The sequence below is a fragment of the Manis javanica genome, chromosome 3 (genome assembly GCF_040802235.1).
Source record: "Manis javanica isolate MJ-LG chromosome 3, MJ_LKY, whole genome shotgun sequence".
NCBI classification, from domain to species: Eukaryota; Metazoa; Chordata; class Mammalia; order Pholidota; family Manidae; genus Manis; species Manis javanica.
The window spans coordinates 80,216,027-80,231,444 of NC_133158.1; the positions used below are offsets into that span (position 1 = coordinate 80,216,027).

The 15,418-nt window shown below is 38.0% G+C and overlaps 1 protein-coding gene across 8 annotated transcripts in view; it reads right to left on the reverse strand.

The window, feature by feature from the left end:
• ST3GAL6 (ST3 beta-galactoside alpha-2,3-sialyltransferase 6) overlaps positions 1 to 15,418 on the reverse strand; it is a 103,771-nt gene that overhangs the window by 57,124 nt on the left and 31,229 nt on the right. For 5 of the 8 annotated variants that reach the window (XM_073231776.1, XM_073231775.1, XM_073231777.1 and 2 more), the window contains exon 2: positions 764 to 920. The gene's annotated coding sequence lies outside the window, so the exon portion shown is untranslated. Of the gene's footprint in view, positions 1 to 763; positions 921 to 11,546; positions 11,633 to 14,994; positions 15,215 to 15,418 lie in introns of all 8 variants that reach the window. The other 3 variants (XM_017639998.3, XM_037008333.2, XM_037008332.2) reach the window with 2 other exon arrangements.

The window sequence follows — 15,418 nt, forward strand, 5'->3', positions numbered from 1 at the left end:
TAGCTGTCCAAACACCCACCAAGCCCTCACTAAAAACTAACTTCATAACATCCTGGTAAGAGCCTAAGAAACTCATGACATCATGCTAAGAGTAGCCTCAAAACACTGAACTTAAATAACTATACTAGCTATTATTTCTGCACATGCATTTCAACATTTCAAAGTATCTGTGAAAGGAAACCTTGCTTGTCTGCTTCTGAATATACAAGGACAGGCACTCAAGATGATAGTAATTCATTAGAAAAACTCATCTTAGAATTAGACCCTATTTCTGGCTATTGAGAAAATGAGGTCCAGAGGGAGCAAGAATCTTACATAGCTTGTTAGCAGCAGCTTCCGCAATCATTGTGATGCATGTAATGTTCTAGTTTTAACTTCAGAGTTTTCCTGCTCTTTCACTTCCAAATTGGTTTCAACCAGTCCCAAAGAAGGCCCATTCAGATTAAGAATAAAAATAGTATTTAAAACTTCCATAGCTCAATTTCTGGATACGCTGAAGAGTCACTGGTTACAATTTATTAATAGTCTCATAGGCCCTCTGGGCACATACTAAACCAGTAAGAGATCATTTAACAGGCCCTCTGGGCACATATTAAACTAGTAAGAGATGTATTAACAGACCCTCTGGGCACATGTTAAACCAGTAAGAGATAAACAGACCACTGTACACAAAAAAGGAGAAGGCGACATTGTCTAAGAGCATTTCAAGTGTCAAACTTACATCTAAGAAGTCTTAGACAATGGTAGTGTTACATTTACTTACCTGTACTTTGAAGAAATCTGTTTCCCAAAGGCCCCTGTTTCTGAAGGAGATAGTGTGGTAAGGGTGCTGAAGGGTCAGGAGGCTGTCTGATAAATTCTCGGAACCACTCTGCTAGAAATTATCCAAGACAAAGGGTTGTGCTCTTTACTTGCAAGGGCTGAAACAAGACATGAAGACAGCATGTTTACAAGAGTGGCTCAGCTACCCAAGAAAAATGTTACAGCACCAAAAAAATTTTAATGAAAACACTGTTCAGTATGCTCACTTCTGACCCCTCCCAAAATGCTTTACAGGATGATGAAATTACCAAAAACAAAACAAAAACTCCAACAGCAATACTAGGGACACATATTACATTACTGCATTTCATGGCTAGTTATCCACAAGATCCAGCTGAGTCCCCTTGAAAAAAATAACATATCCAGCTCAATTAATCCACAGCAGCCTGGTAATGAAAGAACCATCTGTCTTATTTTTCAGCTTCCCTCCACACATACACACAGCTTTATTGTTAAATGCTGAGGTGAGAGAAGGAGCTGATGTTCTGACAACCCTCAGGGAGGAAGGGGGTAGGGAGAAGGAGAATGAGGAGAAGGTCAAGGAGAATAAAAATATGTAAGAGAACATAGTCTACAGGCACACACCTGATCATCTACAATTGCTCTCTTACAACACTAAACTATGTTTTCTACCTTTATCTTGCATCTACCTACCACTTCAGCATTTTATTAAAAATAAAAATAATAATAATAATAAAGGGAGAAATGTGGGATCCACATATAAATCAAGTATAAAAATCAAATGAATATTCATATTTGACTTGATTGTTTATAGTTCATAATGTGTGATCAAAACCGAAAGTTTCTATGATGACTGCCCTTGTACTGTTCACCATGTAAGGATTTATTCACTATGTAAGAATTTGTTCTCCACTTAAGAACTTGTTCGTTATGCTTCAGAAGATTGGAGACTGACGAGAATTAGGCTTGAGATGGATTAATGATTGTGCATTGAGCATTGACTCCCCTATACAGAATTTTATTGTTGTTAACAACCATTTGATCAATAAATATGAGAGATGGCCTCAAAAAAAAATATGTAAGAGAAAGTGAGGAGAAAGGAAGTATGGGGAGATTAGTGAGAAGAGCAACTAGCTTAAGAATGTGCTGTGGCCACTTCCTCAAAAATATTTTGAAAAAAATTTCAACTCCTTCTACAGCTCTTCTTGCACAAGCGTAACTCTGCTACAAAAACAAACAAAACAAAAATTGCATGCCATTTCTTGGGTTGGTAGAAAATAGGTTATTTTTTAAGAAAATTCTTAAGAAACAAATACCAAAAAACAAAACCAACGAAGATATGTAAATATATTCTTTCAGAAGCTACTACGAAGTCTAATGGCCTGCAATAAGAAAATAATTATGCTTAGTTATTATGAAAACCATACAGTAACTACCAGAATTCTCTGAATTCTACCAAGAACACTTTAAAAAGCTAAGTACACTGAGATGGTGACTATGTGGTAGATGGATGTGTCTGTGGAACATTTCTGAAAGACACCAGAGAAAAACAGTATCTGTTGTGCTGAGTTGTGGATTACAGGGAATATTTTTCTACAAAATTTAAAATGTATAGGGAAATAAAAAACCCTTATTTTCATATATTCCTATATGCATTTTACTTCTGAAGTACTAAGTAGGTGAAGCATTTTGAAATCAGAAGGCACAACAGTACTCTTCAGCATTAATTTATACAATCAAAAAAAGCTATAAAATTTTATAAAATACTCAGAAAATTTTTAAAAATGATTATTTATAAATAATGTGATATTAGTATAAAAGAAGTCATCACCACAAGACAGAACTTTGAACCTAAGGAAATCATGGATAATGATAAATTTGTACCTCACAAACATTTTCCCAAAATGTATTAAAAGTACAGCTTCAGGGTTTCTATCATCTTCTATCAACTACTACTTCTTACCAGCTGGAGTAAAGGAGCAATCTGAAGCTGGAAGGATCCTTTAAGATTATCTAGTCTGAATAGGTTGGTAAAGAAACCTCAACCAATGTCATACCACAAGTGGCTGCGGGATGCAGATTTAGAAGCTTAAATCAGGGGAAGAAGCAAGATGGCAATATGGAAGGAGTGAGCTTTGAGCTCAGTACGGAAGAACTCGCTAGTATTTAGGTTGCCTACAGATATTATGGCTGCATTATTGGATAATGAGTCACTTGGTACTAAAGATATCCTGTTCTAAAAACCACTTGGGAGGTATTTTTACATGAGGTGCTTAATAAACTTTAATGTCTATTAGCATTACTTGAGCAGCTTGTTAAACTGTCGATTCTGACTGAATAGATCTAGGGGCTAAAATTTACATTTCTGGCAAGCTCCCAGTTGACTGTGGGTAGCTTGATTACAAGCATTAGAATATTATTTAAACCAGTGTTTCGTGAAGTGCACAGTCTTCCAACCATATGGCTTCAAAAGTACTTTCCAATCCTGATTTTGGGGCAGATGCTCAATACATAGGTAACCTAAAGTGGTTATTAGCAGATTTGTGAATCCACAAATTCAAATTTCCAAAAAAAATCAGTATCTTGCAGTACCCCCCAGGTCATACTTTTGAGCAATAACTAATTTTGCACATTTCTAAAGGAAAGATATTTCATTTCCATTTTTTAAAAAGACACTGTTACCCCAACATTAGCAAATAATTGAAATGAAGTAAGTGTTCTCTGGTGAATGAATGAATATATGCCCAGCATTCAAACACACAGTTTTTTAAGATTTTAATATACATACTTAACACAAAAGTAGGATGAGAGAAAATATGGCTCTGAAGTAATTTTTCCCAATGATTTTTTTTTTTAAATAAAATTGTGTGTCTCCAAAGGTGGGAAAGAGGGAATTATCCCAAGGCTACAATTTGTAGTCTTCTTTTCCAGTGTAGGGCTTTGCATTATTTTCCCAGCCCTGGAATTTCACCTCCCTACCACCCATCTGGGTCATAAAAATTCTTGTGGTGCTTTGACAGTCCCTGTTTCTTGCTTGCTCATAATTTGCTCTGCTCCCCCTTCTAACAGATTTGGGCTTTCAATCAGTTCAAAATCCTGTATGATGCCTTTCCTTGAGAAATATGCTAATATCTGAATGTGCAGAACTTGCTCAAATTCTGAAGTGTTCTTAGGTTTCTCTCCCAGAGTAAATAAACCCACAACTAAGAGGGATCAAGTTTCCTGCCTCTCCTTGACTCTGAAAGTCCACTTTTCAAAGAAAGGATTTACTGTTTAAGCTTGCCTAAAAGTTATTAGTAACATTCTGATTTATAAAAGCCCTTTTTTCAAACTACTTATTACATCAGTTTATTCTGAACGAACCTAGATTATTCTGCACCTTGGAAAGTACCATGTTTGTTAATTCCTCTTTTGCTATTTTTAAAGGGAAAAAGTAAGTTAGCTTGCAGGTAACCAATCAGATGAGCGTGTATGAGATCTTAAGATTAAACTGTTGGAAATTCTGCTTTCCACAGCAAATGAAAATATGTGATAATACTTTTATTACAATCCATCAGATGATGCTCTAAAGCCATGTTACAAATATGATAAAAATCTTAATTTGGGGTACTTCATTATCACAAGTAAACCAATATAGGTAATACATACTTTTTATGAAGTCATATAATCCTGGATTTACTTCCTAGTACTAGTAGGTTCATCTTTTAGACAAAGTGAGTCAAATTTATTTTCTGATAAAATTAACTGTGTACGTTTTCACCTTCTACAATAACTTTGTTCATTCAGTCAATAAGTAATTTCTCAGTGCTTACTCTATGCCTGACATTGTTCTAGGCACAAAAGTTATGGCAGTGAAGAAGAAAAACCGTTTACAATCCAGGAGAAAGGCAGATATTAGCAAGTAGTTCACAAGTAATTATTAAATTACAATCATGGTATGACCAGGCCATGACCTGGGTGGGGAAGGACAGAGAGTTTCTCTGAAGAATTTGAGAAAATTCTCAGAGAATTCTGAGTAGGCATTAACAAGAAGAAATAAGAGTGGAAATGAAAAACATTCCAGGCAGAGGAAACAGCATTTGCGAAGACTCTGAGGTAAGAATGAAAATAATACACTGGGAAATTGAGGTTGCTCATAGCAGTGATGGTGAAAATAGTAAGAGCTGATTTTTGTCACACGCCTTCTACAAACTCCCAAAGCCCCACGACAGCACTGAGATGAGAACTTTTACTCCAGTTGTATAGATAAGGAGACTGGGAGGCTTAGCGAAGTAGACTTGTCAAAAGTCTCAAGGTTAGAAGGTGTCAAGCCAGGGTTTGGCCTATGCAGTCTGTTTCCAGGGTCCTTATTCTTAACATGTAAGCTATTAGAGCTTCCCAGGAGCCAGGTCAACCTGGAGCTTTCCTCCCGGTCCACATTCACTCCGTCAACTTTCATTTTTCATAGAAAAATCGTGAAATACAGATGTGTTAGGAAAGCTTCAATGGTATTCCCAGAGTCTTGGTAAATGAATGGTTCCTGGTTGGAACCTATTTCATTAGGAAATAGTACATGGTGTTTTCTAAAATTACAAAACATTAATAGAAATCCAAATGTTAACATAATAAATGTCCATGAACCCATTAACCAAAACAACCATATGTTCTCAGGGATTTTTAAAAATGTAGATTATGTTCCCCTCCCTACTCCTTGAAACGTCATGACTTTAATAGCTAGTCCACTTCTTATTCACACACACGTACACACACACATTCACAAACATATGGTATATATTGTTTTAAGTGATGTTTAACATTAATATAACAAATAATATAATGGTTTGACATTTGTGTTTTTCACTCTACACTTTCGGTTTTGAGGTCCGTCCATACTGATGCATGAATGTCTGGTTCATTCCTCTTAGGTACTGCTGAGTATCCTGCCAGCCAACTACACCACAACGCTGTCCGTTCCCTACTAATAGACATTCAGGTTGTGTTCAGGGAATTACTTATTTAAATGTCATTTTGGAGCCAAATCCGATTTTTCAATCTAGAAAAAAACAGTTTACTAAGACAGTCAATCTTACAAATTGCCAGAAGTACTTTAAAAGTGGAGTTCCACTTCTTAAATAGCTTTTTTCTGAAACATAAACCTTTGATAATTCAAATTGTATAAAAATACATGTCTTTAAAAACTATAATGTTCTGAAAAGGGAAAGTTAACATTATTTTAAATGAAAAAATAAATTTCTAGTTAAGGTGAGTCTAGAATAATCCTATTGAAAACAAACCAAATTGAAGGGAAAGTAGATGTAGCAATAATCTTCTCACAACCACATTATCTTCCTGATAACTACACTGGGCAAAAATCAGAACATTTGAGCAAGTAGGTAAACAAACCAAGTATTTCTCTGGAATGTTTTGTTCTGTGATCTGGCCAGGAAAAAAATCCAAAGAACAACCCCAGAGAAAGATAACCAAATTTTTCTTTAGAATCAAGGGATTGGGAAGTGCCTACTATGTGCCAGAGTCAATGTTTGATAAAGGAACAATTAAACAAAGCAATAAAATGCCCAGTCTTTGATTCTGAAGTGGTTAGACCTAAAACAAAGTGGCTATAAACAATGGTGTGCATTAATGGAAATTTTAAGCTCAAAGACACTGTGACAAGGTGCATTATCAAGGATAACCTGAAGTCAAGTCTGGAAATATGCAAAGACCCCTCTATAGGATTCCTATACATTTTGCATTATTTTCTATAAAGAAAAATCTAAGAAAACCTTGAAAGGCAGATGTTTTAAAATATGGATGATAACTGTTTACTAATGACTGCATTCTTCACACTATAAAATAATGTAGTCCAGAAGATGCAAAAAGAAATTCAAAGAGGGGCATTTTTCTTTGGAGGCAGGGAAAGAAAGTTTCTTCTCCTCACAGATTTCCAAAGTATATACCAGCCCCAAGAAGGTAAATAAAAAATGAAATCTGCATTTCCAGTTAAAGAAGTTAACTCTAGCACATTGCAGTGTCACAATGGAGTCAGACTCTTCACCCTTTCTGACTAATAACTAGCCAAGTTTTTTAGCACATTACATATGCAAGCCAAGGAGATGTCACTTCTAGATCCTTGTCCTCCAGTCTAAAAAATCTTCCTAGGCTTAGGAAAACCCTCCCAGGCTTCAGGAGTCAGCTCTGAACTGAACTGAAATTTATCCTACTGATAGTTCATTGAAATAACTAGCCAAGCAAATGGAGCAGCTCCATCATCCATTTATCCATCTGTCTATCCATCCACCCATCCAACACAGACATTTATTACCCGTCTATCACATGGCACAAGAACTCAGGACTGAGCCAAAAGAGCAAAGATGTATAAAGGCAAGTCCATAGACTTACACATTTAAACACAAACATAACCTCTGCCTCTTCTAACCTCTTAACTACAGGTTCAAAGTGCACTATTTTATTATTTTTCATTTACTATGTGTATTACACAGAATAAGTGCCTAGCTTAAATATGCAACTTTTTGCATTCCCCGCCAAAGGACAAAATATAAACATAAATATGTAATCAACTAGAGCTACAAGTTGAAAGAGGCTTAGCAAGAGAATGAGCAACTACAAATAGACCAGAAGCCAAAATTAGGGTTAGTTAAACTTTTGAAAGTTTCCCATGTTTGTGATCTTTTAAAATATTCTGGAGATTTCCCCATAGTTACTAGCAGTAAGCATGGCTTCTGAACAGAAAGGCAAATGCAGGTTAGGAGTGTGCATCCACTCTGCAACTGCTCTAGGCCACAGACAGATGAGGCTAAGGGACAGAGTCTGTGCTGCATTGAAGACAAAAGCCACCAGCAAGTCCCTAGGTCCCAAAGCAAGAGTGAGAGAGAAGAGCACAGAAAGTGGCCTGAGTCTGTGCAGTCATCCTGGGACTTCACAGGAGTACAGGCCTTGTGGCCCCCTAACACTGGGAGTTCAGCTTAGAACAGAAAACAGGCAAGTTGTGAGGCAGTCTAAACCAACCCTCTGCTGAAGCAAGTACTCCGTCATCTAATATGCTCTGCACAGCTCCTTACCCCTTAGTTACTGAGCTGCTCTTCGATCAGAGGTCTTTTCTATTTTCTCAAATGAGAACTGGCCTTTGACATGCCTAAGTAACAGCAAAAGGAAACCTTTGCATGCAACATGCCATATTTTTTTAAAATTAGGGATTTCATTTTACAAATTTTATTTATTTATTCACTTATTTTGGTCCTTTCAAAAGTGGTTATGCACTAGAGGAACTGAGGAAAACTGGATAAAGGATGTAGCCCCAGTCTGGGTCTGGGAGGATGAGTAAGGATTCCTCAGCAGAGACCCAACAGGCAACGATGGGAAGCACAGGGCACTGAGGTGCAAGACTTGGTCCAGGCCATATCAGGAAGCCATGCTGGCTCTATCTGAAAACGTTAGTAAGGAGAAGCGTAAAGAAATAGGGAAAAAGCCATATAATAGTAATGAAACCTTTGTCTTCCTACGGGGCACATCACAGATATGGAGCAACCAGTGGCAAGATAGGGCACTCTGTGAGCCAGGCTAGACAGGACAGGGGAGAGCCAGGATGATTCCAGGACCAAGGCCAGGTGTGCCCTGGGGGAGTCAGAGAGCAGGTGTCAGGCACCAGGTCCACCGCAGATCCTCTGCACTGATCTCCTAAGGCCGCAAGAATGAAGTACCACAGGTAAGGTGGCTTCCAGCAACAGAAGTATACTGTCTCACGGTTCTGGAGGCTAGAGGTCTAAAGTCAGGTTGTTGGCAGGGCCATGCCCTCTCTGGAACCTGTAGGGGAGAATCCTTCCTTGCCTCTTTCTAGCTCCTCATGGTTTGCTGGCACTCCTTGGCCTTCCCTGGCTTGTAGACGCATCACTCCAATCCACTGTCTTCACCCAGTGTCCTCCCTGTGTCTCTGTCCTCACACAGATGCTTTTTTTAAGGACACCAGTCATATGTATTGGACTAAGGGCCCGCCCTACTCCAGGATGACCTCATCTTACCTAGTTCCAGGTGCAAAATCCCTGTTTCCAAATGAGGTCACATTCTGAGGTACTGAGACATGAGATTTCAACATGCCTTTAACAATGCAACCTAACACCCTTCTTGGCGTGCCCAGTCCTCACCCTCAGCCAGAAGGATGCTGATGCTCTAGAGCCATTCAGAATACCTAGGTGTTAATTCAAGTTAAAAAGAAACAGAAATTTAAAAATTTTTAAAGAACTACCTTATGGGGGGAAGCCAGAGTATCAGTTACACTTAAGGAGTGAGCAGAGATGGGGTGGGAGCACACGGTGTGCTCCTGGAGGGCAAGTAACTATTCTTCGTCTGCAGGCAGGTTACGTGGGTGTGTTCACTGGGAAGAAATGTATAGAACTATAATGATATGGTTTGTGTACTCCTCTTTATGTCTGATATATTTCCAAAAACCTTACTTTAAAAACTTTAGAGAAGATGGAGCTGTCCAAGAAATAGAGGTCTTGGCAGTCTAGGTAGATTCTCAGAGATGGGTATCATCTGGGAGGAGGCACAATTCAAGAGTCAGCCACTCAGCCCCGCTGGTTCACACACTTGAGCATTCAGTTTACCTAACTGAACATCTCAGGCAGAAGCTGGTGTGTAACTGGAAATACCAAAGTAATTCATTTACAGTGAGAAAAATATAAGTGCCAAGAATGTATATACACATATGTATATGTATATACCTAACTGGCAGATGGGCTGTGTCTATAGGCAAATCCATGGGTGATAATTAAAAAGTTGTTTGACAATCACAGGCCCATAATAAGGGTACATTCTCCCTCAGCAGTGCTAGAAATGTGCTGAGCCACTTTTTTGCTTTTCCCTGTTTTCCTAGCCTCCTTATAGACCTCTCCCACAACATTCCGTTTCCAGGCTAATTACAGTTCAAATACATTTCAGTGCTTTTTCTTTCATATCTAATTCTTCTGGAATTTTAAGCTCTTGTGGTTTAGGGTATTTTGAGTCTTATTGCTTAATTTCCAAGCAAGAGAAATCAACACCAAAAGACAGAGTTAAAATATACTGGACAACACTCAGATTTAGTAGAAAACATATTTTTGGAGTAAAAAAAGTACAAGAGTTTCTAGAATTAAATATAATCCAGACACTTAACATCAAATGTCGCATAAATTCTGAATAAGAGATAGATTACAAACTAAATGATTTCTAAGAGTTGGAAGTAGAGAGGGGAAGGAAACCAAAATTCAACTGCAGTGCAAAGAAATAAAACTCACATCTTGATCAAAATTCTACATGTAAATTATCAAGCACATAATTACAGAAAATGAAGCTATGCATAGAAGCACTGGGCTTTCTATTGTATAAAATGTATTGCAGGAAGCTACTGAAAGTTTCAAGGCTTTGAATTTGTAATGAGCCTCTTGACTATTCCCCTTGGATGTCTCTGTCCTCTTGAAGCCCATCTCTACACTCAGATCTCACACAGAAACAGAAGTCTTAAATGAAATTTAATATTCCTATGTTTTAAACACTTGGGTTATTAAAAATGAAAGCTCTAACATCAATTATATATTACCATAACTGTTTCATTATTTTCTCATGAAAATAGCAAAGGGAAGAAGAGATGTGTTCCATGCCACATGTAAGACCCAAGTCCAACTTTAGAAACAATGTGTAGAATTTGCCGGCATAAATTGTCTGTGTAGACCTATGTCCCCAAGGGCATGACCTTGTAGGGAGATGTAAACACAGAAGCCATAGGTTTCTGAATCTGACTGTACTCACTCCTACATTCTCACCTGCATCACCTAAAATGCTTGACTTTGAACATTACGCAATAAGAGCACCCAGCTCTGTACAGTGCTCAATCATTCTTCACCCTATTTCATCCCTCAGAGCCTTTGATCATACTATTCCTGCTCCTGGAAGGTTCTCCTCACCCAGCTCCAAACCTTTGCTCTCCCTTCCATAAAACAGTGTTTCTGGCACATGCTAGAGCCTCAAATATTTGCTGCTTTTCACTGAAGAATAATTAAGAAAATTAAATAACATGAGTAGATTAATAGATTCCAAGTGAAGTCAGATGCCAAGAGGAAAAGGACTTAAGAAAAATATTAGAGCTAGATGAGGTCAACCAGAATGACTTCCTGGAGAATGCTAATTTTTAACTATTTGAGGAAGAACAGAGTTATAATAATAGCTATAGTGACAATAATGGCAAGTCACTTTGATTAAATGTTTGTTATTTGGCAGAAACTATGCTGAACTATTTCTATGTGCTTTCTTTTTAATGACCATAATCACTGTGCTATGAACATTATTACAAGTTTATATAGACAGGGAAAGTGATGCTCAGAGAAGTTAGGCAACTTGTGGGTCATGCAGCTGTAAGCCATGACACCAGGCCATGGAGGTAGGTTACCACCCAGCTTGGAGAGGGGAGTGAGGAGCGAAGGAGCAAGGCACTGAGTGTCAAAAGAATGCCCCAGGTTAAAGCACCAGGAGACTTACAGCGACTACCGTTGCAAAGGGAGGATGAAAAGAAAGTTAGCAATATGAGATAGCACGAAACTTCAAAGGCCCGTGGGAGAAATTCTCTGGGTTTTTGAGCAGAAAAACATTTCCATAATGAAAACCATGCTTGAAGAATATTATAAAAGGTGCACGGATGGGAATATTGGTGGTCACAGGTAGAGAGCTTGGGTAGCAGAATTTTATAAGAATATGATTATATAACATTATGGTTAAAGCAGAAGAGCTCTACTCACCAAATCTGAACAAAAAGAGTTTGCTTTGTTGTTTTTTTTTGCAATCGATGGGCAGATTTGTCCTTGTCCTCCAAACAATTCAGTGCCTGAAAAAACACTTGTTGGTACTTTGTGATCAGAAAGCACATATATCTCCTAATATCCTGCTAATCAAAATATCAAATTATTTCTAATTTACTTATGGCATAGCTGGGACCAAACAAGGGTAATTAACTAATTTACTTTGATGTTTTCCTGAAATACTAGCTCCAAATACCAAAAGTATAGTGACAGCAGTGTCCTTTATCCCACAAAGATCTTTTTCATTATTTATAACAGAAAGCTCCTTTAACTTTCAAATCAGTTAAATAAAACTATAAATTAAATTATTTTCTATTGCTGAAAAGCAGTTGAAAATTCATTTGTAACCTACCTGAATGCCTGGATTAGCATGTCATTGCTCTTGTCTAAATGCAACTGGATAACCAGCTCTACAACTTTAAAATTATCCTTAAGAAGGAGTCAGGGAATTATTTTAAAAGTCCATGATCTCTTTTTATTCTTTGGCTCTATGCTAAACACAGAAAATGTACACATTCCCTAATCTCTGCCTCTTCTACCCCTTAATATCAAGTACTCTTACATACTGAAGGGTTGCACAAGATTTAATAAGTGTTTAATTTTATGTCCTTCATTATATATTTTACTTATTTTATGTTTTGATAAAAAAGTATCTTCCATGGTGGCAGCCTAAATATTTGCAATAAAATATTTCCTAAGAAGAAAACTACGCCAACTTGTCAGAAACAATGGGCTGAAAACCTCTCCGAGGACTAAAATCTGATGGGGGCAGGTGTAGGAAACTCCATAAAATAAGCTCAAATGAAAGAAGGCTGTGTTTATATAGTATCATGTTTTTGAGGGACAAGAAAACATAAAAACAATGTAAAAGGCAGAACCTTAAATATTTAGACTTTTTTAAATATGAGTACAGAATCTTATTAACAGGATGTTCTCTCTCAAGACATCATTCTTTGTAAGAAACTTTGTCATTGTGAGTCTCAGCAAGAGCCCTCAGATGGGCCCCCTCTTGAACCTCTGCCTCTCCCTCAGCTCTGCTGCCAGGGCTTCTCCCCAAATCCTCCCAGCTCTGCCATCTTGATGAAGGGGGCTTTTTATCGCCCAAGGCATTTGTTTGTGTCTCACGCTAGTCTAATAGACATCTAAGATCTACCATAATAAGCACTGGAACTTGAGCAATGCCAAGCTCTGCCTGCTAAAACACATGAAATTGTAGGTGTACTTTGAAAAGGGAAATGATTTTGTCATTCATGTTCTGGGCACACAGACTTATTTCCTCAGTAATGTAACCACAAATCTGACTGACCCAATTCAAATTATCATAAATTAAGATTTATGAAACTCTACTAAAAGTGTACTGTACATGGAAACAAATCAAAGAATATACATCTGAGGATATTTACATACTGAGATCTTAATTGTCAGCCTATATACACTCTAATATTTCAAAAAGAAAAAACTTTTCAAAACTAGAGGGTTTGAATTAATGTATACAAATCCACAGGGATGAATTTACCTTTCACCTGTTTGCTCCAATGGGTAAAGTTTTTAAGATGACAAATTGGGTAATACTAATAGTTATAAAAATGAACTGTAATAGTTATAAAGATGTTACAACTGAATGAATATATTAACATCGTGAGTTATTCCACGGATACTGATTGAGTCATTTGGCAAATATTTGCTTTATCCTGTTCTGGACACTGTATGAAGAGCAGAGGTCATGGGTAAACAAGACAAGGCATAATCACTGGCCTCTCAAACAGAAATGTGTTCCAGATTTTCACCACTGTATCAATTAGAAAGAAAGAGACACAAAAAGCTGAAAATGAGTTATGTGTATTTGTGATGTTAAGTATGTAAGTTAATTAAGGTCAGGGCATCTGGCTAAAGAATCTCAAATGAAATTTTCTAAAGAATAAGAGCTTCCTCGGAGAGTAATATACTGGCAATGATAAGCCATCCTAGAATTAAAGGATAACTGATAAAATGCTGGGACTTCTGTTCATTTCTGATAAACAAGTGCTGCTAGGAGGAGATACCAACTTGGACATCAACGCCCATGCTGTAAATGCTACTCTAAGATTGCCACGATTATCCACATAGACCAACAGGAATGAAGTCTCTCAGACATTGTGTATTCCCATTGCAAATATTACAAGAATCCTGCACATTTCCACTGACACTTACTCTAAAAAGAGAAGGAGCCTCCCGTAACACACTGCTTAGATGCAGCCTGGGGGAGAGGCAGTGGGAACTCAGGAGAAGACAAGGCCTTTGGATTATTTAGGTTACTGCCTCCTGTGAAAATCATTGTCTTGCAAACAATATCAATAATGATTGATTTGACTAGATTACTGACTTAATTTTTAGTATCTCATTTCAGATATCACCAGACAACTCAGATACTTCTTAGAGACTAGATATTCAGTGTGGAGAGAGGTTGCGAAATTAGAGCTACTGACAGAGTTTTATGCTTGAAGGTGAAACTGAGTACATGGATTTACTTCACAGGATAAGAGGAACACTGTCCACAGTGCTCTGAGCCCTGCTTCTCAGTGGGATATGACTGTGCTCTGACCTAGGACAAGGAAGAGAAAACCAATGATGGCCAATTAATGGGCAGAAGAAAAGCCAACTGAGAGTGGAAGTGTGTGTGTGTGTGTGTGTGTGTGTGTGAGACAATTAGGAAAGCCTATTGCCACCTTGGCAAAAACTGATTTATTCTCTAATTTAAAATCTCCAGGAGCATACCATTCTAATGAAAACACAGCTCAAACTCCTTTTGAAGACATAAACGGTCTCCCACCTACCTCACTGACTTTATGCCTTCCTACCTTCCCCTTTTGCTCTCCTCTTCATCTACAAGTTCTCCAAACATAGCAAATCCACTGAGGCCTCAGGGTATTCGCAGTTGCTTTTACGTCCCCCTAGAATGTTCTCTACTTTTCACTTGACTGGCTCCTTCTCATCATTGACACCTCAGTTCAAGTACCAGCTCCTCAGAGAAGCTCTCTGATTGCTCCGAAGTAGCTTTCTCCATTCCCTCTCTAGCACACACCAGAGCTGTATTGTCTTTGTAATACTCATTCTATCTGAAAGATGTTTTTGCACTTATTTGTATCTTGTTTATTGGCTCCATTTCCCACAAAATCTCTATAAAAAGCAGGAGCTCTGTCTGTTTTGTTCAACGGCTGCATACCCTCCCCCCTCCCCCAGCACCTAGAAAATCTCCTGTTACATGGTGGATACTCAGTAATTATTGGTTGACTCTCAAGTCCCACTTTATGGCTGACCTTGCCGAAAGTAACCCAAGACCCACTACCACATCACTCTGTGCCCTTTTTGCCCCACCTCCCAGCACAGTGATCATTACATGCAGCCATACCAACTCCAGCCCTGCTTCCACAACCCATGGTAGGCAAAATTAACTCTGTATCTCTTGAAGTAGTGTTCAGGTTCCTTGCCATTTCCTCATCCACAGGCCTTACTCTCCTCATCTTCTACAGATCTTTCCATTTCCAACCAGATAAATCAATGCTGAAATAATCCTTCAAAGAACAGCATTCCATGCTATAAACAAAACGATGCCATTTGCACACAGCCTCCTAGATATAAGGGGGAAAAAACAGAATAGGGAAGAAAAGATCAATTTCACTAAGCTTTTCAGAGTTTATAAGAAAATCTAAAGGTTGGATGCTTTCCTTCCCCTCTTTCCCAATAGTCCAGGAAGAAGAAAACCCCTGGTCAGATGCAAAATTTTGCAATAAATGGTAAGCTGGCCGTTCTCCCCAGGATAACGAAAAGCTTCC